This window comes from Sus scrofa, chromosome 14 (assembly GCF_054392235.1).
Source record: "Sus scrofa isolate SSC_HxYL_T2T_F1_AM1 chromosome 14, Sscrofa_HxYL_maternal_Yorkshire_Landrace_v2.0, whole genome shotgun sequence".
In the NCBI taxonomy this organism is placed as follows: Eukaryota; Metazoa; Chordata; class Mammalia; order Artiodactyla; family Suidae; genus Sus; species Sus scrofa.
The window spans coordinates 102892460-102919943 of NC_139396.1; the positions used below are offsets into that span (position 1 = coordinate 102892460).

Genomic DNA, 27484 nt, shown 5'->3' on the forward strand with positions numbered 1-27484 from the left:
ATTCCAGGGAGAGAACATGGGATTGGCTCAGCCTGGGTCACATGCCCAAGGAGAGGGTAGGGGGTTTTGACTGACAGTGTATTACAATTTTAGCCAATAAGGCCAAGGTGTTCGCCAAATAAGAGGTTGTTTCCAGAAGGAGGGCAATGGATTCTGAATAGATGGAACAACAGATGCTACGCAGTCCAAACAGTGGAAGTGGTGAGACCACTGGACAAAGAGAGGAGGAAGCACGTCTTTCTGGCTCTCACTTTGTGACCACGAGACATATTTCTGGAACTCAGAGACTGCCTTCCAATTCAGGGGCTGGCAAACTTTCCCCGGAAAGGGCTAGATAGTAACTATTTTTGGCTTTCTGGGCCATATGGTTTCTGCCACACTGATTCAACTCTGCCAAGACCTGTAGGCAGCCATGTAGGCAATATGTAAATGAAGGGGTGTGGCCATGTTTCAATAAAATTTTATTTCGAAAAACAAGCAGCGGGGCCTGGACTGGCCTGCAGGTCACAGTTCTGGTTGGTTCCTCTCGTTTCATGGAAAAGAAGCTCCCTCCCAGCTTTTGCCACCTTGGATCCCTGACTGGTTCTCCGAGTCAGCTCTACTTCAGGTTACCTAAGGAGTCTGCTGAGAATACGGATGCTGGGGAGCCACCTGGACCTCCAGATCAGGATCTCCAAGGATCGCCTGGGGTCTGCATTTTGAACACGTTTTCTAGGTGACTCTGGCCCATGTTTGCAGTGTTGTGAACTATTCTAAGATGCAGTCAAAGAGACAAGATCATCTTCCAAGGACCATAGGAGCAATGGATGAGATGGGCAGGCTTAGGAGCTGAGGGGAGGGAGGCTGTGGGGGTGGGAAAGAGTGTGTGTGCAGGGCAGGCTTCGTGAAGGGGGGCCCAAGCTGCCCCAAAGGAAGTCTGAGCTGTTATGGTTCTAACCTGGCTTTTCCTAGCTCTTTCCCCATCCTGGACTCTGCTGTTAATTAGCCAGGAGGGAAGTTGATTAAAAGTCTAGGTGCTGAACCTGAGACATGTGATTCCCTGCTCCGAGGTCTCAGAACGAGTTTTCCGTTTTCATCATTCTGAAGGGGCCATGCCCATAGCCTAGCCTCACTTCTCGGTCTTCCTCCAAGGCTCCTCTTCCCCTTACCTGTGTCCTGCTCCCTACAGATCTGCTTTCCCACAGCCCCCTTTCTCCTTTGCCCAGGAAAACACCCACCTGTGGATCTTTCTGATCATGACCATGTTCTGACAAAAGCTCCTTTTTGCTGTAATTGTTAATAGGACTAAGAGCCCTGGGAGTGGCCCTCTCCCATATTGCTCCTCTTTGCATGTTTTTTTTCCTAACAAAGACCAACCTCTAAAACTTTGGGGATCTCTACTGATGGGGGAGAGTGCAATCTGTAGGTGCTAGCAAAGCAGCTTCAGCCATAAGGAGGAAAATGGGCTGTTGTTCCTAGGGTGTGGCTTGGACCCTCAGGGCTCCTGGTCCCCACTGCTCTCCCCTTGGACCCAGATAGGGAGTTCTGCTTATTACAATAGTAATCTCTATTGCCTGCCCAATAGTCCTCTCCTTCTCTGGCAATAGAACTCAGTCGGAGTCCAAGTGGATGGAATGTGATAACTCCAGAGTGTGTACGTGACCCAGGACTGGCAAATCTGGATCAGATTCCCCTTGGCACAGTAATTGGTCCAGGGATGAGTCAATGGGCAAAGCTAGTTCAGTACTGGCACTCTTGTAGGGTTGCGGAGAGAAGAGCTCCCTTTTTCTGGATTTGGAATTGTGTTGCTATCAACCTGGAGCCTTTGGAGTTATGCAGGTAGGGAGAGTGTGCCTGAGAGTGAAGGCAGCCTAGAGGAAAACAAAGCCTAGAGACAGACCAGAGAGAGAACAAAGAGTGAGAGAGCAAACACAGGTCCAGAGAGTATGGTTCAAGCTTCTGGAACCAGCGGAAACTGAAGCCAGCACACCTGCTTGTAGATTTTTTTCTGCTATATGAGTCTCATGCTCTCTTCTTGGATTAAGCCAATTTATGCAGAAACTCAGAGAGTCTTGACTGATAGTTGACTTGATACTGGCAGGGTGGGTTCCTCAGTAGGGGTTCCTGAGCTGCAGGCAAACTACCTAGTCAGTTGTGGGCTCCTTATTATGCTAAAAGAACTGCCCAGATAAGTGCTTATGAGGAACAGTTATGAAATAGCTAATTACAACAGGATTAATCACAGGCCTGCTATACTCTGAAAGCTTTGTCAGGACAGGCACATGTCCATTTGCATTCCTGTCCGCCCCTCTCTTGCAGCACCTAGCGTGACCTCAGGAAATGTGTTGATTGTCCAGCTGACCCAGGGGTAGCACGGCCCTCCTGACCACTGGTCACCTGAACACTCTCCCACCAACCGTCTCCTTAGTGTCACTCCACTTACCCATTCTCCAAACTAGAAGCCTGTTCTCCTCGCTCTCCTCCATGTAGCTCCAGACTGTCTCCGCTTTGCTGTCTCCTCCACCACTGCTTAGCCCAGACCTCAGCCTTCCTCAGGAGGAGGCCATATAGCCTTGGATCTGACACCCTCCTGGGTGGCCTCAGTTCACTTGCCTGTGAATGGGGATGAGGCAATACCCTAAAAATGTGAAGTGTACCCAAGAATTTGAATATGACGGGAGTACAATGGCCCTCTGACCACTCAACCAAGATGTTAACCCAAAAAATGGAGCAGAGCAGAGACACAAAATCCCTTTCAAGAAGCAGTGGTCCAGGAAAGCTTGGCAAGCACTGAATGTATGCATAGGTGATGCTTTTCAGAAGGGAGGCTCAGCAGCTCATAGGAAAGGAGGAAAGAGGGTGGCACAGGATCACATGTTGACCGGGCTCTGGATGGCTCCAGCTGGGCTTTGTTGCGAAGATGGACTTGTCACAGCCTGGTGCCACTGGCTCCCCTATGACACTCTAGTGCCTGGCTTCCTGTGTCGCTGGTCCTGGGCAGAGAACCATCTGCAAATGAATACTCTGGCACTTGGGTTTTGGTCATCATCCTTGGGGGCTGTGACTCAGCCTTTTGGAGCCTGTTGAGCCTTGGTGCCTATGACTCTGCCTTTCTGGTTTACAGAGGTGGGTCGGTCTCTGCCCCAGGGTTCTGATGGGTGAAGTTGGGGTGGGGTCAGGCTTTTCCGTTAAACAGCCCCTAAGGAGGCTCTGAGCACAAGCAAGGGGAGACTGGCTGCCAGGGGCAGTGATGTACCACTCTAGGCCACATGGAGCCCCCTGGAACCTCTAGCCTTCATGGGCCTTCCTTTCCCCCTACACTGGTGCTGCTGATTGGCTTCTGGGTTCACTTGAGCGGTTTACACAGAGCCATTTTAATTCCCCCAAGACTCCTTGCAGGCTTTGATGAAATTAACCATGCAAGAGAAGGAAAGATGGGCTCTGTACTTGGAAGTTGTGAACACAGAGGGAAAGGACGTGCCAGCAGCTGCTCCCCTGAGTCATCTGCCTCTAGACCTGTAGTTGGGTGTTGTACCATCCAGGTTTGCTCTCCACGATGGACGTGAGTTGTGGAAGATGGAATCGTCATGATCCTCTGTGCCCCAGAATTTGACCAGATTGATCCCCGTTTTGTAGTGACTTGGCTTTCTGGAAACTGTGGAGGTTGTGCGTTGTCTCTCAGAAGCACCCCCACTCCTGTGTTTCAGAGCCGGGAGCACCCCTCTGGTCCCTCTCCTAAGACTACTGCTGGGTCAGGAGTGGTTGTCACTCATCCACTCCTCCCAGGAGCCAAGTGGAGAAGCAAAAAAGTCTCTTTACTGTGGGCTCCATTACCTTTTGTGACTTGGAAATCCACAAGTATGGTGATTGTAGAAAGCAGACCATTTCTCTGTCTGGGCTCTCTTGACCTGGACAAAATCATCTCCACTCCACAATACATTTTAAACCAAAGTATACTTACTATTGGAACTGTGGAAATCATTAGCACAGCTTTTTATTTTTATTTTTAGAATTTTTATTTTTATTGAGGTATATTTGATTTACAGTGTTGTGATAATTTCTGCTGTACAGCACAGTGATTCGGTTATACATGTACATATATCCATTCTCAGTAGCTTTATAAAATTAAAAAAATTTTATTGCTTTTTTTCTTTCCACAAATCTCTGCTATCACCTCCACACTGCTCTCTCTTTGCCGTTAACCCCACATCCTATTTTGCAGAGAAAATAGATGTCAGTTGGCAATGCCGATCTCTTGCTGCCAAAATTCTAAATTTTAAGATGCCGTCTATCATCCTGTCTTAGTTCCCCAGGCCTCTTTGCAACCAAGGCTAATGCCACCACTTGCTGCTCTCTCAAGGGCATGTCCTTGCTCTCCCCTTACTATACTATTCCATCAGCACTTAGGTATGCTTGTTTCTTCACCATATTCACAATGGAGCTCTTTCCTTCTGCTTCCTCTCCCCCCTCTCAGTTCTGTCTTCTCCGCCTGGTCTCCATTCACAGCCAAGCTTACTGAGAGAATAGTCTACATTCTCCTTCCTGCTTCCTCACCTCCCAGCTACCCCTCAGCTCCTTTCAATAGGGCCTCTGTCCCATACTCTTCCAAGCGCTCTGAACAAAGTCTCCAGTGACCCCCATATTGCCAAGTCCAAGGGACACTTCCGTCCCTGCCTTACTCAAATTTGTAGAAACATCGACACGCTCAGTTTCCTCTTAAAAAATCGCTTTCCTTGGTTTTCAAGACATGAAATCATCCTGTTTTCGGAGTTCCCATCGTGTCTCAGTGGTTAACGTATCCGACTAGGGACCATGAGGTTGTGGGTTTGATCCCTGGCCTTGCTCAGTGCGTTAAGGATCTGGCATTTCCATGAGCTGTGGTGTAAGTCGCAGACGTGGCTCAGATCCCAAGTTGCTGTGGCTCTGGCGTAGGCCAGTGGCTACAGCTCCAATTTGACCCCTAGCGTGGGAACCCCCATGTGCTGCAAGTGCAGCCCTAGAAAATACAAAAAAAAAAAGACTAAAAAATAAAAAAAGAAGAAAGAAATCATCCTATTTTCTTCTTTCTCCTCTTCCTTCTCAGTCTCCTTTGGAAATAGTCTCCCTCTGTCTGTTCTTTACCTCAGGGACTTCCAAATTTTGAGGTGCCTAAAAGTCATCCAGGGTGCTTGGTAAAATGCAGATCAGATTCTCAGGCCCCATACTCCATGCATTTTGATGTTGTATTTTTCACGCAGGCCAGGATTCTGCATTTTATAAACCCTCCTATCATCTATTGCACGTGGGCTTTGGACCGCATTTTGCAAAGACTTACCTTAATCGCTGCTGGTTCTTGGCTTGGGCCCTTTCATCTTCACCATTCACATCCCTTTTGAAATCTCCTCTGGCTCAGTTCTCAGCTACCACCTGGAGTCTACTTTCTATCTGCAGCCCAATCATTGCTGTTGAGTTGAGCAGAACCACATTATCCAACTACTTCCATGAGAAATTTCCAAAGACACTTGAAACATTCAAAGTGGAACCTATCATCTTCTCTAAGCCTTCCTGTCCCCACACTCCCTGTTCCCATCCCTGGTACCATTAGCTACCCCGTTATCCAAGTGAGAAACCTCCACTCTCCTGTTCTCACTGCCCCTTGCTGAAGACCCAATCAATTTCCAAGTGCCATACACTTTGACTCCTAAAAGTGTTTTAAATTTGCCAGTTACTCTTCATTCCCACTGCCACCGACCTGTCCGGGGCCCCATGATTTTTCTCCTGGATGACCCCTACCTGGGCTTTCTGCTTCCAAGCTTGCTTTCTACCACCTGGTTTCCACCGTGACCAGGGGGCCCAAGTCTGACCTTGTCACTCCCCTCCATTCAGGTCTTCATTAGGGTCTCGTTGCCTCTGTTTGGACAAAACGCCACCTTAGCCTAGCACAGAAGGTCTTTCCTGGCTCCCCTCCTGCCTCCATGTGCTCATTCATCGGCAAGATCAACCCATTGCTTCTCAAGCCTGGCTTGGTCCCCGGGCTGGGCAGAAAATTCAAAAGATCACAGCCAAGTTTAGCCAGTTTCTGTCCTTGAGGCAAAATACAATGGGTCAGACTGTCAAATCAGTTTCTTAAGGATCAGCACTCTTACCTGGTATCAAGCTTTACCAATAAATTGTACAGATATAAATATGAAGCACAGGTAAGGTGTGAGGTCAAGAACCACTGGTACTACCCCCCCAAGACCTTTCTTGCCACATTAGGAAGTTCCCTGGCTCAGATTTATTAACAAAAGTCTCTACACGATACATGCAAAGCATCCCTTACTAAAAGGAGAGCTGTCTTGGTCATGCAATGTCTCCATTTTATTCACTGACAGTTACATAGTTCGCACATTTCCCAGGGAGCCATACCCCATAAATCCGCAGGGTCCAGGTTTGTTTACCATAAGCAGGGCTAGACAGATAGGGTACATCTTGCTAAAAGCATTCCATAGATAAGAACTCTTCTGCTAGCCAGTGTCGTTAGTGTGTGTGCCAGAGGCTCTGTCACTAGCAATTATGGGGGGATTTGACCGGGTCATCTTTCTTTTTTCCTTAGTCAAGGTAGAGAGTGGCCTGTTGCTAACCCCTTCCTCCCCAGACCTGCTCAGCCCATCTCTCACATGTCTGTGTTTCCAGGACTCTGTCCTTGACTTCTTTCCACTACACATGGGCCACTGAAGACCTCCTCCATTCCTGGGGCTTCCTTTCTATAAACAGAGACTCCCAAATCCACATCTAACCCCCTTGACCATCAGACCCACTCATTCCACTGCCCACCAGACACCACCACCTCGATGTCTTCCAGATCCTCAAACTGCATGCCCATTGCTGACCCCTTGTTGCCTCGCCAGATGCATTGCTCCTCCTCTGGCCTCCATCTCAGGGCAATAGTGCCCACATCCACGGGTGGCCACCAAAGCTTGAATCATCTTGGTCCTCCTACTTGCTAGCTCTTTGACTGAGGGTAAGTCAGAGAGGATAACCTTGCCGAGCCTCAGTTTCCACAAGTGTAAAATGGGGATATTAGAAATATCTGCTTCATAGCACTGTTGTAGGAGCAAATGAGATGCTAAGTGCTTATCACAGGGGTTGGCACGAGGTGCTCAGTAACTGTCAGCAAGTGTCCTTGATGCCTCATTTCTGCCATCCATGGCTGCTCAAGGCCACGTGCTATAGGTGCTACCTTCTCAGGCCCCTTCTCTGTGTTCACCATCCTCACCCCTGTGCTCCCATCTCTGACAGCCTTGGACCTGCTCTCCTGGCCTCCTCTGTGTGGCCCCTCTAGTCTTCCCTCTACTCCACCACCAGAGATATTCTCATTATACATCAGATTCTGAACTGCCTTGGGAAATTATGCTGCTCTTGGGATAAATCCCAAACTCCTGAAAGTGGCTTAGGAGGCTGGATGAGGTCTAGCTGCTAAGTGTCCCCTCTGACTTCCCACCTCCAGTGCTAACCCCTGGGAACTCCAGACTCTGAGTTCCTGTGACCGTCAGGATTTGGCCAACGCCCTCCCCTCTGCCTGGAAGACTCTCTCCCTTGTCCACCTGAGGTGCTCCCTTTACCCCCTGTCCATCCCTGGCACACTTGCAGTGCTCTGCACTTCCCCCATCAGACCACTTTCCATCTGCATGGACACTGCCAGGTCCCTTGTCAGGACCCCCGTGGGGCTGTGAGCATCAGTGGGCAGGGGCCATGGCTGTTTCAGGTAGTATCTCCAGTGCTGAGAACAATGCCTCACACAGTAGGTACCTGATATCAAGGAATGGAGTCATTAAATGGGGTGTGGGAGAGGGGTGAGCAGGAGGGAGGAGCCCCTGAGTCAGGGCTTTCTTATTTGGATGGAGTTGAGATGGGTGATATTAAGGGAGGTCTGGTTGTATTGGAGTTTTTGTATTAAGAGCTATTTGGACTGGGAGGGCCCAGGTGTTAGGTGGTTGGGTTTGGAGATCAGGCCTCTGGAAACAGACCTAAGCCTTGGCAATAAGGGGTTCCCCCCCCCCACCTGCTGTCCTCTGCAGGTTTGGAGCACAGCACCGGCTCTGCCTCTAGGGGTGGCAGAGGAGCAGGTACGTTTTCACAAGTTTTCTTTCCTCCAGTGTTGCCTTGCATCTAGATCTGCTAGTCTTGCAGCAAACTAGAGCTGGAACTGATGAGGCTGGTCCCTTTCCCCCGTTTCATGTGGCTCGCCTCTCAGGGCCTCTGGGGAGGGACAGTTTGCGTTGGGGGTGGGGGTGTTATTCCCAATTGTCTGCAGGAAGCACTCACTACCACCAGCTAGCTCCCAGTGAGATGGCTTCAATCACCATGAGGGAGAGGTGGGAGCAAAAAGCCACCACTCCCTGCCCCAAATCTGACCTCTGTTTCCATCCCCAAATAAAGTAGGACTTCTGATGACAGTGTGATCGGCTCTGGATTGAAGGGTGTTGGAGGAGGAGGGTGTGGTGGGAGAGGGTGGATCCTTGTTCCCTTGGCCTGCACGTGGTGTGTGGATGCTCCATCTTTGGGGGTGGGGGCATCATTCCTCCCTCCTCTTCTCCTCCTCTGGCATTTTACAGATCCTGCTGTCTCTTCTTTCCCCACTGTGGTGGCTTCTTCTCTGGCCATTTTCTGCTGGCCCTGCAGAGGGACGGCTGCGTTTTGCTCTGAGGAGGGGTGAGGGAAGAGATGCAGGGGGAGGAGGGTGGGAAGGAGTGGGGCGGCTCTCATCCGAGGCTGGGGCTGCTGTCTTCTAAACTAGCAGCAAACAAACATGCCTCACCCCTGTGAGAATTCATTCCCTTCTCGAGCTCCCCTTCAGATAGGTGAGAAATGTGTGTGCCTCCTATTAACATGAGCGTGACCCCGTTTCCTGTGCAATGACAACCCTAGTCTGATTATGCTCAGGGAGCATCCCCACCTGACTGCCCTGGGCTGCATGGCAAAAACTCCCTCATATTAACTGACAAATGAACGTCGTGCGTCCATGCGGCCGTGTGATTGTAGACAATTACTCCAGCCACATGACCGGCTAAGGAAGATGGTCTAGTAACCCTCACCGTGTGCCCAGTGGCACTGGAAGGGGGAGCGAGGCTAGAGGAGTGAGGGGCTAGGAGCAGAGTGGCCCATCCAGTCTGTTTGTTGGCTGTGTATTTGGAATTAAGTCCTTTCCCTTCTATGAGAGCAGAGGGTCAGCCCATTAGACCTGGAAGGGCTTTTGAGTCTGATACTTGGGGATTCCAGGCTCTCACTGAGTACAGTCTTTGAATCTCATAAAAACTGGGCTCCCATTTTCAATGTTGGAAGAAGGGTCTAGAAAGTTCTCTAGGAGGCTGAATTAAGAAGCTGGCTCAGTGGTTGGATAAAGGCCCTCCCCTAAGATACCAGGCTACTCAAGGCACCAGAAAAGCATCTTCTCCTGGAGGCTCAAAGCCCAACCTGTCCTTTGTGTCTAATGGGTGGCAGAGGAGGGTGTCTGGGACCAGGGAGGAATAAGGGTGCATGTTCCTTTGTTCAGACACTCGCTCACCCAGCAAATATTTGTTGAGCACCTCCTGAGATCAGGCAGCATGGGAGAGTGGAAGGAAGTCTGTGGTTAGTCTGAGCTCTGTTGGCCCTCAGCTCAGCCTCTTACTTGTATGTATCTTATTAGAATATATCTTGGACAAATGGCTCCTGGATGCTGGGTTGTGGGGCATGCATCTGCCTGCTTTGTGCTGCCAGCCTGAGGATGAGTTGAGCCATTGTTCCTGGCATGCCATCCTCTTCTACCTCCTCTGCATGCACTGTCTTTAAGTACCTGTCCTTAAGTACCTGGGACAGGGCAGCCAGGTGCGTGTCCACAAATAGCTTTGCTATAGCGTAGGGACCAGTGCGCCACAGTCTGGGGACTCAGAGTGAGAGGTGTGATCAGAAGCAGTTTCATGGGATGGCGCTGAGTTGAGCCTCGAGTGGGCTGGCATTTGGAAGACAAGGGAGGAAGGTCAGTGCAGGGGCAGGGAACAGCTTGGGTTAACGCACGGATGCACAGAGCTTGGGAAGGGCAAGGAAGAGGAAAGAGAAGCCTCTGAGGGGGGTGAGCACGCTGGGCAAGATGGTGGTTCTGTGCAGGTGCTGGGGGAGGGCTGCTCAGACCCCTGTGTCCTGAGAGCTTGGGGTGCCCTGCTGGCATCTGGGGAGCTATCCTAGGCTCCTTACTTACAGAAAAGCAGTCTTGGGGTGATTGTTCCTTCTCCTTTATTCTCCAGGACTGGACACTACTAATACAGGTGTCTGTTCTGTCACTTTACTTTTTCTTAACTCTTAAGTAGGGGGAATACTGTCATTTGTTTGGTTTTGGAAAAATTTTCCCTTTCTTCTTGCAAAATGAGAAGAAGGAGAGCCTTCCTGTTGCCTTCTCTCTGCATTATTGTTCTCCAGAGCATATCTCTCTGTCTTGCACACGTTGACTAGCACTTTGTTTTTGGTTACCTGCACTAGGTTCTTAGCTCTAGGAAGGCAGGGGCCAGCTTTTGGTTTGCTACTGTACCCCCAGCTCTTCAAGGACTGCTGCAACCAGTAGGCTTTCCCTGCATATCTGAAGAATCATTGAATGAATGGCGGTTGGGCTGATGGGTCTTTGATCACTTAACATTGGGCAGGTTGATGTGGCAAGACGTTGAGTAAGTCATCTAAGCCCAAATTCATCTGAGACCCTGCGATGCTTGAGTGGGTGGTGAATGTTTTAGGATGCTGAAAGCTTCCAAGGAGATGACGGAATGATCCCGAAGTTATACAGAGGGCTACACCGGCAGGTTGACTCCTCTCATCTCCCCCAGTGATAATGACTTGTCATTGGAGCTTACTGTTATGGTGATAGCCTGGCTGAACTGGATGGCAATTATAAAGTGCTACAAAAGGAAGATGGGTGTTTAACTTATTCACAGTTTTGTTCAAATGAAGTGCTTTGAAAAGCATTGAGAAGGGGCATTTCCTTTCCCCAAAGAGTTGGTAGGTGTCATGACATCAGTAATATTTCTTAATTTTCAGTAAGCAGACAGACTGGTCCTCATGGGATCAGGGCTATTAAAAGAGAAGAGGGTCTTGATAGAACATGAATGAACATAAATAGAACATAATACGGTTATGAATGGAAATCATTGCCCTGCCCAATTTCTGCCCCGCCATGTCTGTGGGCACTCTCAGTGGATTGCCTTACCCATCTTTCCCCTAAATGCTCTGTTAGCCCTATGCCAGACCTGGAGGTGGATGCTGGATGGGACAGTGCATGACAGTGCAGCTGATAGGGAAGGGACCAGGCACAGACCACGTGGAGAAGCAGGACAGGGGCAGCAGGAGGGGTGGGGGAGGGTGGCGACAGCACAGGAAAGTCTTCAGATGTGAGTGACTCCTGAATGTGACTCCAAAGACTCAAGAGGTAGCCCAGGATTATAAAGATTCCTAAATCTATGAGCTTATTCCCAGGGTGGGGGAGGGAGAGAATTCCAGGCACAGAAAGCAGAAAGCATAAATGTCTCTGTGTGTGTGTGTACCTACAGGTAGGTCCCCGGAGCATGATCCAAGGGGGAAGAGAAGGAGGTGGGAAAGGAGGGGGCAGGTAAAGGAGCTGAGGGCCAGGGTGTGAAGACCTTGAATTCCCTGGATATGATGGGAAGTCACTGGTGGCTTCAGGTAAGCAAGCGACATCACCAGATCTATTCAGAAAAGACGTCCTGCAGCATGTAAAGAATAGATTAGGGGTGAGGCTACAGTCAGGGGCACTACTTGGGAGGCTGTTGGAGTAACAGGAGAGGGACTGGCAGGAACTTGATCAAGGTTGTGGCACTGAGGACAAGCGACAAGGGACAGGTAGGCTGGCTGGGGCCTGGAAACCAAACAATCCCTGTGCAAGGGGGAGGCTTAGGGAGAGAAGTAACTCTAGGAATCCCCTCCCCTAGGGTGTAGTCTACTAGCTGGTGGGAGGGGCAAGTGGTGTCAGTCACCAGGTGGGGTACCTGGAGGAAGACCTCATCCCCAGGCCTGGGAGGGAATGCTTGCACCTCTGGGTGGATGTGAGATGAAGTTATGCAGTGTATAGTAGCTGTTTCCCTTGGGCCTGACCCAGGCTCACCCGGGAAAGGCTGGTTCCTGACTCCTCCCCATCCCTTTCCTTCTTCCTGTCCTTTCCTTCCTCTCTAGTATATTATTTTAAAAAATTATTATTTTTATTTTTTAAATTATAGTCGATTTACAATGTTTCTTCAATTTCTGCTGTACAGAAAAGTGACCCAGTCATACATATATGTACATTATTTTTCATACTATCTTCCATCATGTTCCAACCCAAGAGACTGGACATAGTTCCCTGTGCTGTAAGTAGAACCCCATTGTTTATCCATTCCAAATGTGACAGTTTGCATCTACTAACCCCAAACCCCTGCTATATTCTTTAAATCTCCTCCCTTGCCCTTTCTCGCACCTCTCAGCATGAACAACTGGGCACGAGGTGCCATGGAATAACATCAAATCAGGGAAAGGTTATGAACCCAGGAGTATAATCATGGTGCCTCCTCATGTGTCTTACAGGGAAAAAGGGCAGGCTCGATGGCTGAGCTGAAGGCAAGCTTGGTACTTCCCTCAAGCAGCAGGGCAGCTCGTGGACCACAGAATGCTGCCAGGCCCTCCACAGAATGTACCCCACATCCCTGGCTCTTCCCTGAGAGAGGTGATTGGTCTGCTGTCAGCGTTTTCTCCAAATAGGTAAGACCCATGTTGCCTGTGCCTGTGATTGGCAGCAAAGTGCTCTCAACACTGAGTCCCTGGTTTTGGGGGCCGACAGTCAGCTGTTGACAAGATCGGGCGCGTTCAGGGTGGTATGTCCATAGACAGCAGTCAGCTGTTGAGCAGTTGCATTTTATCCACCTGCCTTGCCTACATCATGCCTTCTTCTGGAAGCCCTGGGATGGGGTGGTGACCTTTCTCTGAGCACCTTGCCTGTGCAAGGCTCTGGGGTCAGTGCTGGGGATGTGCTTGTGAACAGACAGGTTTAGGGACCTTAGGCATTTCTTCAACACTTAGGTCACTGGAACTTGGAGGAGGGGACCGTTGATCTTGGCTGCGTGTGTCTGTCTATGTGAGTAGAGTACAGAAGGTGAGAGAAGGCTACTTGCTAATTTCTAAGTTGCTTCAGCAGCCCCTGTTTGGCTTCTTAGCTCTTTCATCACCTGGGGAACTAATTCTCTATATTAATTTCCCTCTCTTTGAAATACCAGGAATGGTCTTGACTTCTTGACTGGATGCTGATGGATTCAGGTATTTGAGGAAGGTGGAACACAGGTGGTCCTAGGAGAAGGAATAGACAGTGTGATGTTATGTTAAGCAGACTAATATCTTCCAAAGATGTCCTTGTCCTAATCTCTGGAGCCTATGACTGTGTTACTTCACATAGCAAAAGGGACTGGACTATTCAGGATTATTCAGGAAATTATCTTGGATTATTTGAGTGGGCCTCATGTAAACACAAGGGTCTTTATAAGAAGGAGATACAAGAGCCTCAGGATGGGAGATGTGGTGATGGAAGCAGAGGTTGAAGTGATTGGATTGCTGGCTTCGACAGAGAGGAAGGGACCACGGACCAAGGCAGGCAGGCAGCTTCTAGATGCTGAAAGAGGCAAGGAAACAGAGTCTCTCCTAGAGTCTCCAGGAGGACTATAGCTCCACCAACACCTTGACTTTAGCACAGTGAAAAATCATTTCAGACTTTTGACCTGCAGAACTGCAAGATAGTAGATTTATGTTGTGTTAAGCCAGTAAGTGTGTCGTACTTTGTTGTCGCAGCAGTAGGAAACTAATGCAAGGGGCCAGAGTTCATGCTGTAAATCATGCAAAGGAGTTTGGCTCTTGTTCTGCAGGGCCGAAGGCTTATTGCTGCTCCAGAGCCCACATGTTCAAAGTGTATGAGTTCTGAAATCAGACTGCATGGGTTTGAACACCTGCTTTACCAAGGACCAGCTTTGTGAGGCAGGTGTTTTAACTTCTTAAAGCTGTAGTACTTCCATCTCCAAAGTGGTGGAATAGTAATTCTTGTCTCGTAGACACGTAAGGACTAAATGAGATGATGTCTGTAGGGGGTTTGTCCCAGCATAGGCCAGGGAAGCAGTTGTTACTTTTACTTGCCTTGCAACCTTGGAAAATACGGTGTCTCACTTGGAGCCTTGATCTCTGCATCTGCCAAGAGGAGGTAATAGTAGGCCCTCTAGCCTCCATACCCCTTCTGTGGTATGATGAACTGAAGAGGGCTGTTACCTTCGTGTGCCCCTGCTGGCCTGGCATGGAGCTCTCTGCCCGCCTGTGGAGGGAGCAAGTGCCAGCTCACCTTGCCTACCCAACCCCCACTGCCCCCATGCCTGTAGCATGCCTGTATCCCTGTGCCCCTTAAGGGCTGACCTGGTTTCTGCTCCCCTGCACTGTGCTCCAGTATGAGCTATTTTAGTTACAAATTCCTTGAAATGCTACACCTTCCCTGCCCACCCGGGCCTACCTCCCCAGGCCCAGCTGCCAGATATTGATTTCCCCTTTAAATATTACTGCAGCCCAGGAGCATGTATGGATTAATTGACGAGGCTAGGCTTGTACCTGCACACTTCATTAACAGCTGCTACTAATTAGTGGAGTAGTCATTAAGAGACCTACTGGGGTTTTGAGGATAATAGTTTTATTTTTTCCCATGACTCTTAAGCACACAATAAACTGGGGAATGAAACTCCATGGCCCCAGGTTGGGATGGGAGTTGTCGGGTGGCCTGTGCTCAGGCTTGCCCCTAAGAACACAACAAAAACTAGAAAATTGCCACAATGGGACCAGAGTGAAGAGGGCCTTAGAGTCATCTGGTCGACCATATATGACTACTGTGGCTGGGAGAGGGGCAAGGCCTCACTATCAAGATCACATAGTGACAGGGAGGCAGAGCAGGGACAACACCCTGGGCTGCAGGCTTTGCTCCAGGCCAGGGCGCTGTTTACTAAATGGTTATTCTGCTGCATGCATTCGAATAGCCTAATGGGGGAGGTTGGACCAAGCACATAGCATAGCCACATCCCTTACCTGCCTCAGACCTGATGCACTTCCCCAAGATGGTGCTATATTTCCTTGCATTTCACATCACTCCACCTTCCATCTCCTTGCTCCTGGAAACCCGTTCTCTGTCTTTGGCAGGCTTATCTCCAAATTCGTAGGACTCAGCAGTTGGCCTGCTGTGGACCCTTTGGGTCATCTATGCTGATGGAAATACATAGAGAGTGGAATTAAGCCAGAAGTGTGTACCTTTGGACAACTTATTGACCCTCTTGGAGCTTCATCCTTGCTGGATCAAGTGGGCTAATGCGTGTAGAGGGCTGAGCACAGGGTGGGCATGGAGTGAGTGAGCCAGTCCTCAGCAGATGCAGCCACATACTCTGGGCTCTTTAGGAAGGTGCATCTCTGGTCCAATCATTATACTTTTCTCAAGCTGACTTGAATTATTCACACCAAGCACACATTTTGATGTTTTATAGAAAGGGAATAGAGCCTTGACTTATTTCTTTCTTGCTTTAGTGATAATAACAATTTCAGTCACTCACCTTCCTGTAAGCTCACTATGTGTCAGGAGGTGCTGTTCTAAGTGCTTTACATGGGTTAATTCATTTTATCCTCCTGACAACCCTATGAGGCAGGTGATTTAATTATGATTCCTATTTCATACAATTGAAAATGAATGCACTAGACTTGATCATGGTCACATAAGAAGGAGGTGGAGCTCAACCCAGCATAATAACCCTGAATCCAAGCCCTGAGCCTTGGAACTCCTCAACCCTTAGAAGGGGCAATGCCTTGGCTAAGAGAAACCCCTGCCCCTGGGTGCATGCTGCATGGGTAGCAGGTGTGTTTATGTCACATGTCTGCATCCTCCAGCCCTTGGCTGATTGATCCAGGGTGGGCACTTGAAGCAGAGGCTTCCTACCCTATATGCTTTGGGTGGTCTAGCTTAAAACATAAACTGGGCTGCCTCCTAACTAGGGAGGTGTCTGAAAGAGGCTGTGCCTGCGGAGGGGATGAGCTAGACTTAGGACTGGGGACCAATCATATCACCAGCTGTGAGTGGCAAGAGGGAGCCAGCTGGCTAGGAAGAAAGAGAGAGAGGTGCATGGTGCCAGGAGAGAGACCCCTGGTCTTGGAGAAGTGCCTCTGGGTGCTGGTTCCTTTGGATCCTGGCTGCCCCCAGCCTTCTATTTGGGAATCCTGATAAAGGTCTGCTTTATACTGAACTAGTCTCTCTCCTTGTGTCTCTATCATTGAGCTAGTTCCCCCCCTCTTCCTCTTGTAAATAGGAGAACTATAATATGAATAATTCTCTAATCAGGTTTATAGAGTACTGCTGATGAGAGGAGAGGCATACCCCCATCTGTGAAGCAGGCCTCTTGCGCAAGAACAATATCCTAAAATGACATGACTGGGACCTGTAAGAAAAGGTCTCTGGAGACAGTGTCCAGTTGGAGAGAAACATCTGAACTAGTCAGGGTGAGGATGGATGCTTCTATTATGATGATGCAGTGGCAGAAAGAGGATCGACGTTCCTTCCTTTCTTACCTCACAGTTTAAGGTGAATGGTCCAGGTTGGCAGGGCAGCTCATTCAGTCACGGTCATTCAGGGGCTGGGGTCCTTTGAGCCATTGCCTCACCATCCCTGTGAGCTTTTTTGTGGTCTCTCTCAGTGGTGGGGGCTGCCATGCCTGGTTCCAGCCAGAGGTGGAAGAGAGCAAGGTGTACCCCTGATATCTTACATCACTTCCACTTCTCTTCCACTGGTGAGAGAAACCTAGCACATGGCCCCACCCAGCTGCAGGGGAGGGTGGGAAAGGAATCCTGATCTCGAGTCAGCAAATGTTTTCTGTAAAGGGCCAGATGGGAAACATTTTCAGTTTTATAAGCCATATCCTCTGTGTTGCAAGTACTAGGCTCTGCCCTTGTGTCTTGAAGACCATGATATGCAAATGAACAGGCATGGCCAGAACCCAATATGCAAATGAATGAGTATGGCTACATCCCAATAAAACTTTATTCATGGGCACTGATGTTTGAATTTCATATAATTTTCATGTGTTATGAATATTTTCCCTTTTTTTTCAACCTTTGAGAAATGTAAAAACCATTAAAAAATAGGCAGTTTTTGGATCTGGCCAATAGGTCATAGTGTGCAGACTCCTGGTCTGGATGGTGACCTTGGATTGGTCACATTTTGTTGGGGAAGATTGAATTTTTGTGGGCTACAGTGTCACATCCAGCTGTGGTGAGGACACCAGTGGCCAGAGTTAACAGGTGGCAGCCCCCTGCAGCGTAGTATCCAGTCCCCCACCAAGGGGTAGCCAGTCACTCCCAAGCAGGACATTCCCATCCCTGCTGCTGGGGCTCATGGAAGCCATGCAGGAGGTGGCTTTGAACTGGACAATGACACTCTTTATCATTAGAAAGTGACTACTACAAATATTAAATGTGACCAGAAAAAAACTGTCAGCAAGAATAAAGATACTATTATTTGGCAAGTTTGTTTTCCCCATCCCTCCCTCCCCTCCCTCAACTACCAACTTGTAGGGTTGAGCTTGCAGAGCAAAGCTGATAGCAGTTATTGAGAAAAATAGAAGAGTTCCATGTTTGTACATCACTGAGCTTATACTGTCAATCAAAATAGCTACATATATTTTTGACATCAGCTGCCAATTATTCTTTCTGTGCCTCAGTAAAATCAGATCCAAAGACAGAAACACTCACCCCAGGGTGTTAGACATAGACTCAGATCAGCCTGGGTTTGAGTCCTGGCTCTATCAGATCCCATGTGACCTCCACTGGTCCTGTGACCCCTGTGGGTCTCAGCTCCCTCCTCTGTTAAATGGAGGAGAATAAAGCCTGTTGTGCAGGTGTGTTGCAAGAAGGCCATTTCCAATGCAAAGGGTGCATTTGTTCAAATGAAAAGGATGATTTTTTGCTTCTTTCTCTGGCCTCAGGTTCCTCATTTATAAAAAGGATGGCTTGGACTTGGGGTCTGTTCCTGTCCTGAAAATCAATAATCATGTTGCCAGTGGACTGAGGAGAAGGAGAAAGCTGGCCTTCAGAGGTCTTCCTCCTGGTGGGAGTTTTTGAAAGCGAATAAAGCAGCAGCTTCATCAGGAACTTCCTGCTCTCCAGGGGCCTGGGGCGGTATGGAGAGGACAGAAACCAGCTGGCTTAGTGTGCTGATGCGATGTTTTATCAGCCCTTGACCCCAACTGGCTTTATAGAAGCAGGCAATGCAGCATGTAAAGGTCCATCTCCTCCTCCCATCATAACCAATGCTCATCCTGGGAGGGTGACCTTATCTGGGGACCTGTGAGGATGAAAACTGGCCAGTGAGATATATGCTGCTAAGGTAAAGATGCTGGTCCTTTATGGTCTCACTGAACATCCAAACTTCTAGTAAGTATATAGCACACTGTGTTCTGTGATGTCATTCGATTCATCTATTAATTCATTCCGAAATTGGTCTGTCCACCAGGTGCCAACAATGCAGAAATAGTTCCTGATCTTGTGGAGTTTACATCCTGGGGGAATCTACACAATTTAGCACACAATTGCAGAAGTATTTGATGAGCTTGCAGCCTGGGCTATGGAATTGAAGGTGGCCAGACGATGGTAACGTAGGGTGGAACAGGGAGGAACCCTTGGAATTGTTCTAGGCAGAGGAACTATGGGTATGAAAGAAGACAGATGAGAGGAGCAACATTAGTCTGAGGAGCTTAAGGGAGACCCCTGTGTCTGGACAGCAAAGCATGGAGGGAGGAGAGGACAACATGGTGCCACAGGGAGTAGGCAGTGGCTAGACTCTAGAAGCCCTTGAGGAGCATTGAAACAGCATTTGGACTTCAGTCTGGGGGCACAGGAAGCCCTTGAAGCTTTTTCGACAGTGGTACATGTTATAGGCTTTCCTTTGAGGAGTCCCCTGGCTGTCATAGGGTGTTCTGCTAGGAGGAGAATGGGGAGAGGGGGACTCTTGTCATCATCTAGGTAAGATGTGTGGGTGGCTAGGACAGGTGGAATGGAGGGCAAAGGGTAAAAGAAATGCATTCAAGAGCTCTAAGGAGGAAGCGCCAACAGGACTTGGGTATGGGGGAGAGGGAATATCTGGATGATTCCCAGGTCTCTGTTTTGAGCAACTGCATGGATGGTGGCATCTTTAATTGAGATTGAGACACGGAGGGAAAAGCCAGCCTTAGGAGGATGGATGTTATGAGATGCCTGGGAGATACCCAGGTGGATCCAGGGTTTAGGAGAGAGTTCTGGGAGATTGATAAAAAATGGGGAGCCATTGGCCTGGAGATGGGCACTGACTCCATTGGAGGGGTCAGATCCCTTGGCCAGAGGGTTGTACAGGCCTGGGGTGGGGCAGGGGAACTTTTCCCAATGCTCCATGGCCTCTGTCTATAGATGAGACCTGTCCTCATTTATATACCAATTTCACAGCCCTTTTGGTCAACCAGAGGGAGAGCAAAAACAGAACTGAGGGCAGCAGAACAAGTAAATGCGCAGGGCAGTCCTGGCACCTCCACCTCTTCCTTCAGGCCTTAGGGCCTTTGCAACTGCTGAGCTGATCCCTGGACTACCTTTGCCCCATTTTTGGCCTGGCTGGCTCCTCATCCTTCAGGTCTTAACTTTCAGTGTCACCTCCTTGGAGAGGCTTCGCCCTGCCCCATACTGCACAACCCCAGCAGACACACAACAGCACCGGTTCCATTTTCTGCACCTCCTGATGCTCTCTGAAGTCCTTTTTGTACCCTTGGCTGCATCTTTTTCCTGTTTCTCCTAAAGAGAAAGTAAGACCCTGGTGGGCAAGGGCCCGTGCTTGCCAGCATTCTCCTTCCCCTCTCTCCTGCAGGATCCCCAGGAGCAAGACCCAAGGGCTCCAGCCTCCAGGTCTCCCTGGGCTCAGTCTGTTTCCTACCTCAGCCCCCGCTCTCTGAACTCAATCCTTCAGCATGTCTTGCTTGAGGGACTGTTTTTTTTTTAATAGTTATTTTTTTATAAAACTGTAATTTATAGGAGGTAACAAAGTTTTTCTGTGGTATGTTGATGTATTTCTCTTTTTTAAATTGAAGTATAGTTGATGTGCAGTATTATATGTTACACGTGTACAATATAGTGTTTTGCAATGACACTATTGTGTTTTTTAAGTTTATGTATACTCCATGTATAGTTATTCTAGAATATTCGTACACTCCCCATGCCATCGAGCATATCCTTGTGGTCTCTTTTACACATAGCAATGTGTACCTCTTCATCTCCTACCCCTGTCTTGCCCCTCCCCTGCTTATCTCTCCCCACTGGTAACCACTAGTTTGTTCTGTGAGTCTGCTTCTTCTTCTTCTTTTTTTTTTGCTATATTCTCTAGTTTGTTGTATTTTTTTACGTTTCACATCTAAGCAATATCATATAGTATTTGTCTTCCTCTGACTCATTTTGGGTGACTTCTTTTTCCTCCCTCCCCCCTTCCAGTACATTGTCCATTTGCAGCTATTTAAAAATGGAAATTCGGGAGCTCCTGTTGTGACTCAGCGGGTTGTGAACATGGCTAGTATCCATGAGGATGTGGGTTTGATCCCTGGCCCCACTCAGTGGGTTAAGGATCCGGTGTTGCTGTGAGCTGTGGTGTAGGTCACACACATGGCTCAGATCCCGTGTTGCTGTGGCTGTGCTGTAGGCCGGCAGCTGCAGCTGCAATTCGACCCCTAGCCTGGAAACCTCCGTATGCTGCAGATGTGGCCCTAAAAAGCTAAATAAATATAAATAAAAAAAATCTTAGCATGTGGCTCTTGTACCTGAAACTCTTCAAAGGGCACCTGAAAAATTGCTCTAAATGTGGTTGATATTTTCCAGAACCCTCTATAGTCTAGCCCCCGCTTACCTTTCCAGTTTTCTTGATTACTTTGCCCTGGACTCTTTCTGGACCAGACCTATGGGGCTCTCAGCATCTCCAAGTGCTTGGAACACGTAGTAGGAGCTCTATAAATACTTACTGAACAAATAAATGACAAATCCAAGAGAACAAAGGGAGAAAGAACACTCAGCAGATTTGCCTCCAATTTCCCTCCCTTAAGGGGAAGTCTGGCAGCATCTTTCATTCTCCTTGTGTCTCTCTCTTAAGCCTGAAACGCTTCCCCTCCTCCTAACATTTGATGCCTGAGCCTCAAGCCAGTAAGTACCTCCAGTTGCCTTCAGGGCCCCAGCTACCCCAGGAAGCCTTAATTAATTGTAAAATTGATTAAGCAGCCCCCTTTGTTAGGCTGGGCTGGTGTTTATTTGTATTTTCATATTATTATCCTTTTATACTTCTCTGGGCGCCCTCAGCTCTCTACTGACACCTTTTATTGGGGAAATGTTAATTTAAAAATCATCTATAATGCAGGTGTCACAAATCAAAGCTGTTCGGTAATGAGTTGCTCTTATGTCGTATAAAAACAATTAATTAAAACCCTTTCTGAGAGAGCCGTGCCGGCAGATTTATGTTTCCCAGGGTCTCCCCTCGACCTTCCTTTTTAAGGACCCTCATGCACTCGGCTGGCTTCTGGAGCAGGATGGTTTCCTCCCACCTCTGCCCAGGAAATCGAGTCCCAGTCTGATGGAGTGGGAACAGCTGCAGGAGGGCGTCTGGTCCTACCTCCTTGCAGTTGAAGCACTGAGAGTGACTCTGCTGTGGTCTTACAGCATTTGAGTGGCAGTGCCAGACTCAGAGCAGTCTCTATTGCCTGGGTCCTGTCCTGGTCATCCTGCTGGCTTTTCTCCTGCCATCCTCCTGACAAGGCTCACTGGCCAGGGGACAGGAGCACCCGCACTGCTGTTTTGCCAATGCCAGTCTGGTAAATGCCACTCATTCCCCCACTGACAGACACGGTCACTTCTCTTTGCTGATCAGTTCAGCACTTATGAAATATAACTCAGGCATCTGAGTTCTGATCTTGCCTCTGCTCTTGATCCATGGTGTAAATGGATGCTTGAATAATTTCTCCCTGTTTGGGCTCCAGTTTCTCTCTCTGCAAAATGGGAATGTTGATTTAGAACAGGAGTTGCAAAGTGAAGTGCCTCCAGGTTACTGTGAATGAATAAGGCAGGCCTGGTAGGAATTGTGAAGAACTGGAAAAGAGAGGCTTCTTCTAAAGGGGACAGGTCTATCTCCCCTGGATGTTTACTGCATCTAGGAATTTGGGAAAGCAGGCCCAAAGGTGCCTGTTTCATGAAAAGCTGGAAATCCAGCTCAAGATTTTAAAATGTTGGCAGTGGTGCCAGCCCTTGGTTAACTTGCTCTCAGACTCCTTCCTCACCTTTCTTCTTTTGTTTTTCTCTGTATTCTGGGGGACTGGCCCCTTAAAGCTCCTGGATGGGTTACATTGTGTCAGCGAGAGACTCTGGTTGGAGATGGGAAGGTGAGAGGGTGGGAGGGTGTCTCCCCCATTTCTTCCTCAGGCACCACCTCTGGAGGTGCTCATGTCTCTGTGATTCACTAGGTCTTCATGGCCTCTAGGCTCTGGTAACCCTACCTCCTGCCTTCCTTGCTCCAGAGCTGCTGCTAATCTCTAGGTTGCCATGTTGATTTTTCATACTCCCATGTAACCAGTCCTTGAGTTAAATTTCCTCTGCTTTAAAGAGCTAGAGTGTTTCTATAAGTTCTTGGCTTGACTCTGACTGATACGATTAAAAGTTTTATTATTATTATTGAGCACAGTGAAGGCTTCTCTGTGAGCTGGCTGGAGTATGAAGAGCCCTGGTTTGAGACTGGTTTGGGTAAGATGAATTTAAAGGTCATGACTTGGTTTAGGATTGACCTGGAAAATCAGACAATATTGATCCCTGCACTTTGGAAGCCTTCCAGTCCCTTTTATTTTTTGCTTTTAAGGGCCACGCTCGAGGCATATGGAGGTTCTCAGGCTAGGGGTCTAACCAGAGGTACAGCTGACAGCCACAGCCACAGCCATGTCAGATCCGAGCCGCATCTGTGACCTATACCACAACTCATGGCAATGCCAGATCCTGAACCAACTGAGCGAGGCCAGGGATCGAACACGCAACCTCATGGTTCTTAGATTTGTTTCTGCTGGGCCACGATGGGAACTCCTAGAAGCTTCCAGTCTTAAGAGTGAACATATTCTTCAGGGCATCTGGATTCTGGCCCTTCTGCCTGCATTAAGAAGCTGCCTCTCCCTTTCCTTGCAGGGACCTTCCCTGGCTCTCCGTTGCCCAGCCTCTTTTGATTGGCGCCCCCTCCCGGCAATGGGTGGCACTGCTCTTGGGTGGCCTGTGAAGGGCCTTGGGTGGGCTCTGAGCTCCTGCCCTTCCTGCCTTCTCCAAAGCCCAGGCCTCCAGGGGGTGCGAGTCAGGACTAGAACCCAGGGTTCCTTCCCTTAGCGAGGTACTGCTATGCTTGCTGCCAGGGCTGAAGACACCCCCACTGAGAAGACTCAGCCCCTCCTTGTCCTCAAGGAGCTGGGCATCCAGTGGCAGGTGAGGAACATCCTGCCAGTGAAGGTGGGGTGGGCTTTATGGGGGGATCCTGGGGAGGAAGAGCCACAAAGGCCCTGGAACTTAGCCCCTGACTTCTGGTTGTCCCACCTCAGTACGAACTAAGCATCTTTTCATCCTAATGTTGTGTGGTTGGACTCTGTGTGTCCAACTCAAAATGAAAGACGCAAATCATGTGGCGAGCAGCCCCCTCCCCCTGCTGGTGGCGCCCCTCCCTCCGTCCCTCCCACCCTCCCAGTGATCTCACCCTCCCCTCCGAGTGGGGCTGTGAAGTGTCTAATCCAGGCTTTTATCTGGCATCCACAATTATAATGTCAAGATTGAATAATCTGCCTTTATCTCCCGGGTGACAGCCATGTAGAAACTTCAAAAGAAACAGTTTTACTGGCATCTAACGGCTTTTGTTAATTACTATATCCCAAAGAAAATGAAATAAAGGAGGAAGAAAAATGATATTTCTCTGACAACTTTGTAAAAATATCAATGATGAAGCGGCACAGTTTAAGGGCTTTAACTATTCATGCAGCCGAGATGGGCCTCTCCCCACCCGTTCAGGGTCCGGAGGGTGTTCAGAGGGTGCCTGGTGCAACCTCCTTCACACACCACCAGCATGGTCTATGCTGCTCTCATGAACCTCTCCTCACACAGCGCCCCCAAACACACACACACACACACACACACACACACACACACACACTCATATCTTCTCTCACATGCAAAGACCATTGCATAGACACAGTCATGTAATCTCCCACATGTACACCTCTCTCTCTCTCTCACACACACAGAAGTCCCCCATCCCCTCACACACACACAGCATGCACTCCACACTTCGCTCCACAGCATCACATATGTTCACACTCAATCCCCATGACACACCCCTGACACTCACCCCCATCCATAGCCTCACATTCACGCTCCCTCACAGACTCCCACCCATGCACACCCGCTTATGTACATGTCATTTACACACACAGATGAGTGTTCCTTTCTTCATCGGATCCTTCAGAGCCCTTCCTCACCCACCTGTGCCAGGCTCTGGGCTGGATACAGGGAAACAGGTGTGTAAGAAGTTCTGCTTGGGGTAGCAGGGAAGACACACAGGACAGTAGCCCAACTCCTTTTTGTGCTCATGTCACACTACACTGATGTCCTGTGTGGGGTGGTGTGTGGGGACAGTGTGGTGGAGGGCACAAGAGCTCAGGCTGTGAGGCCAGACTGCCTGCTTTGAATCCTGGCACTCTCACATAATGGCTGTGTGACCTCAGGCAAGTCATTCAACCTCTCTGTGCTACAGTGTCCTTACCTGTAAACTGGGGATAAGGATGGGACCTCCTGTACAGGGCTCTGTGAGGATTAAATGCAGTAATACAGGTTAAGTGTCCCCCAAATGCTAGCTGTCACTTAGGGTCATGCTGACTCTGCCTGCAGGGGATGGGTCTGGTGTTTAGGGGAGGCTTCATGGAGGAGGTGACATTTGAGCTTGGGGCCTTGAAGGTTGGAAGAAGAGACGGAGAACATATGGAGAAGGCTAGCATGGGAAGGGGTTTGGAGGCAGAGTGGGGCATGTATGTCCTACGAATGCTGCATGTTTGGTGTGACTGCAGGAAAGTGTGAGGCTTGGGAGGAGAAGATTTCGGAAAAGCAGGTAGGTCCTGATGGTGACAGATCCTGTGTTTTATTCTTTTTTTTTTTTTCTTTTCCCACTGTACAGCAAGGGTGTCAGGTTATCCTTACATGTATACATTACAATTAAATTTTTTCCCCCACCCTTTCTTCTGTTGCAACATGAGTATCTAGACATAGTTCTCAATGCTATTCAGCAGGATCTCCTTGTAAATCTATTCTAGGTTGTGTCTGATAAGCCCAAGCTCCCGATCCCTCCCACTCCCTCCCCCTCCCATCAGGCAACCACAAGTCTCTTCTCCAAGTCCATGATTTTCTTTTCTGAGGAGATGTTCATTTGTGCTGGGTATTAGATTCCAGTTATAAGTGATATCACATGGTATTTGTCTTTGTCTTTCTGGCTCATTTCACTCAGTATGAGATTCTCTAGTTCCATCCATGTTGCTGCAAATGGCATGATGTCATTCTTTTTTATGGCTGAGTAGTATTCCATTGTGTATATATACCACCTCTTCCGAATCCAATCATCTTTCGATGGACATTTGGATTGTTTCCATGTCCTGGCTATTGTGAATAGTGCTGCAATGAACATGCGGGTGCACGTGTCTCTTTTAAGTAGAGTTTTGTCCGGATAGATGCCCAAGAGTGGGATTACGGGGTCACCTGTGTTTTATTCTTAAAGGGTGGGGTTTCCTGGTAGAAGCCGAGGCCATTAAAAGGTTATGGTTGGTGGGTCATATATACCATCACAACAAAGGAAGGCCGGGGATAGGCAGGGTGCAGGGTGGGCAGCCTGGGTGGGCCTGAGGGCAGGGGGACCAGAGAGGAAGCTGTGACAAGAGATCATGGGCTTAACCTCCCACCACATGCATGCATCCCCACATACTCACAACACACTCACATGCATGCCCTCACACTCACTCTTACACAATCACACGGGAACACACCCACCCACGTTTAGTTTTACACACACACCACACACACACACGCATACACATTTTCTTTTATTCTTGTCTCCCACATTGAATACATAAATGGACACTTTAAGTTCAGTTCCATTTTTCTGAAGTGGCTCTTGACCCCTAAATCACCTGGCAGTGGGTTGGCAGAGGTGTGACTAATGGCAGAAACTCCCACAATAAACCTCCAGGGGCCTTGCTCTGTGATGCGTGCTTCTATATGATGTGGAGGAGGCACCTTGGAGGCAGAGGCGTGGGCTGGTCATGGTCCTGGCCAGGTAGGGTCAGGAGACCTGGCATCTGGTTCTGGCCTTAGTCTCTCCAGCTGTAAAATGGGCAAGTTGAGCACATTCTCCAAGGGCCAGTCTAGTGATAGTGTTGCAGGATTTTCTCCAGGGTAAACCAACACTCCAGTGCACTAGAGAAGTGCCCACAGGGGGGAACATTTTTGGAGGAAAGTCTCCTGAGTGCCAAGCCCAGTGCCAGGAACTGCAGGGGATTTAAACTTGAGTCAGAAAGACAGACCAGGAAGTCAGCATCCTGCTCACTCTTATCCTTGGCCCTCCTAGGACAGTGGGGGACCCGGGAGGACAGAGATTGTTTCAGAAGAGATGCCAGGGTACCCAGTCCCCAGGCAAGGAGAAGGCTGCATTCTGTTTGGGGAGGGGGCAGTGTGTGAGGACTGCAGGCCTATCGGGGCAGGGAAGCCCAGAGTCCTGGGCAGAGGCTTAGGGTGGGCTCAGGATGTGTCTCACTGTCACAGGGAAACAGGGAGACTGGGAGCAGATATTTAGAGGTCTCTCTATTCATTTTCTTAGTTCCAAAGAATGGAGATTCATCCCAAGTGGCCTCAGCAGAGGCCCAGATGTCCAGGAAGGCTCTCTGGGTTGTCTTTGGGGCCCCAGGGAGGGAGGTGCAGTGGCCATCAGGAGCAACTGGACTGGAACCGGCTAGTCTTGTGCTAAGGTTCACCTCTGAATCACTCTGGGGGAGTCCTGCCTATCACTTCCAGCTTTCTTGTCACAGCTCTTTGCTCTACTTCCTCCCTGATGCTGGCTGGCTCGTGAAGGGAAGTGGCACCCATCTCAGCTTGCCACCACCTGGACCAAGTGCACAGAGCTCTCTGGCTTCAGCCCTGGGCTCTCTGGGGAGAGAGCTTGATGGAGTCTGCCTGGTCTAATCAGATCTGACTAAGCAGTGGCACCCCAGCCCACACAGGACTGTGGTGCTGAGTGGGGCTCAGAGAAGGGGGCACAACTGGCAGCCCAATTCTCCCTTGCTTGCCCTTAAAGGCTGGCAGCAGGCAGTTCCTGTTGGTAGGCCATGCCCTGCTCTAGAGCCATAAGCAGGCTGCCCAGGAGTGGGAATAA

General features: G+C 49.1%; 1 protein-coding gene across 4 annotated transcripts in view; it reads left to right on the forward strand.

Moving 5' to 3' along the window:
- Nucleotides 1-27484, forward strand: part of LOC102163764 (uncharacterized) — a 447748-nt gene that overhangs the window by 38969 nt on the left and 381295 nt on the right. For all 4 annotated transcript variants that reach the window (XR_014828194.1, XR_014828193.1, XM_084997458.1 and 1 more), the window contains one exon: nucleotides 12541-12714. The gene's annotated coding sequence lies outside the window, so the exon portion shown is untranslated. Of the gene's footprint in view, nucleotides 1-12540; nucleotides 12715-27484 lie in introns of those variants that run through there.